Source organism: Merops nubicus, unplaced genomic scaffold, assembly GCF_000691845.1.
Source record: "Merops nubicus isolate BGI_N331 unplaced genomic scaffold, ASM69184v1 scaffold21477, whole genome shotgun sequence".
Lineage (NCBI taxonomy): Eukaryota > Metazoa > Chordata > Aves > Coraciiformes > Meropidae > Merops > Merops nubicus.
The window spans coordinates 7,696-8,863 of NW_008618586.1; positions in this window are offsets into that span (position 1 = coordinate 7,696).

Sequence of the window (1,168 nt, forward strand, 5' to 3'; positions counted from 1 at the left end):
TCCAACTTTCTCTGGTCTCGCAGGTAAATACAGATTTAGCCGTTATTCGAGGCATATTATTTACCTCATTAAGTGTGTGTTTTGGCACGTGCATTATTTACCTGACAGACTAACGGGTGGGAGAGAGCAAACGCTGTCTTTTGTGCAAACAGCAGCTTTGTTGGCGGGCGAGGAGTCCTCTGTTTCGCCTCACCCCTTTCGGCTCCGTGTCTTGTGCTGGGTACGTCTGGCCCCTTGTGGCAGAGGGAAAAGTGGGCGCAGGGGTGGGGAGGCTGGGCTCAGAAACAGCTCAGAAACCAGGTGGTTGGGTGGCATGTGGTGTGATAGAGCTCTTGCCCAGAGCCACGAGCAATGGGACCAACCATAGGAATGGATTTAAATATCTTTGTAATGAGATGGGCATATGTAGGTAGTTAGAGGAGCGTATTCATGTCCTTGTTCGAGAGGGCTGGCTTGTTGCAGCTTTGTTTGCTGTTGGTCTCTACACCCAGCTATGTAACACCTCCTTGAGTTTGGCTTGAACTCTTAAACCCGTAAATCTGTTAGCAGCCCTGGGGCTGACCTGTCTCTAGCAGTAACAGTCCTGTCAAGTTTTTCCTGTAATATTTTAAAAGAAAAAGGGTAGAGGGGGAAATCCAGGTAGTCTCACATGGATAATGTAATATGTTAGTTATCATTTGTTAAATAGAAGCATCAGAGGGGTGATGGTTGGATCAAGTATTTCTTTGGGAGGGAGACTGTAACCTATAGAGTCCTCTTGCATTGAAGAGTTCCTGCAGACCCTGCAGTTCACGTGTGGGTTTGTTGAACCGATGTCCTCCTCTGAGAAATACCTGAAGTAAGAAACTGAGTGTAGCACTAGAAACACATCTCTGAGAAACCTCGTACATGGAGCACATGAGAGCTTCTTTGTGGAGGAGCCGTCCAGCCAGCAGATGCAGAGATTTGTCATAGAAGTGGGAGGTTTCAGTGCAGCCAACAGATGTTTCAGGGCCAGGTTGTTTGGATCAGTTGTAGTGCTGATATGTGTATTGCAGTATTTAATTCGTACCATGCATCAGAAGTTGCATTGTATATGAAAAGACAAAGGGCCTCCTCAAACTTCCATGGGGTTTAGGTCAGTTCTGTGTTTCAAGTGGCTTGTGTTGTGTTCTGCTACGATAAGGTT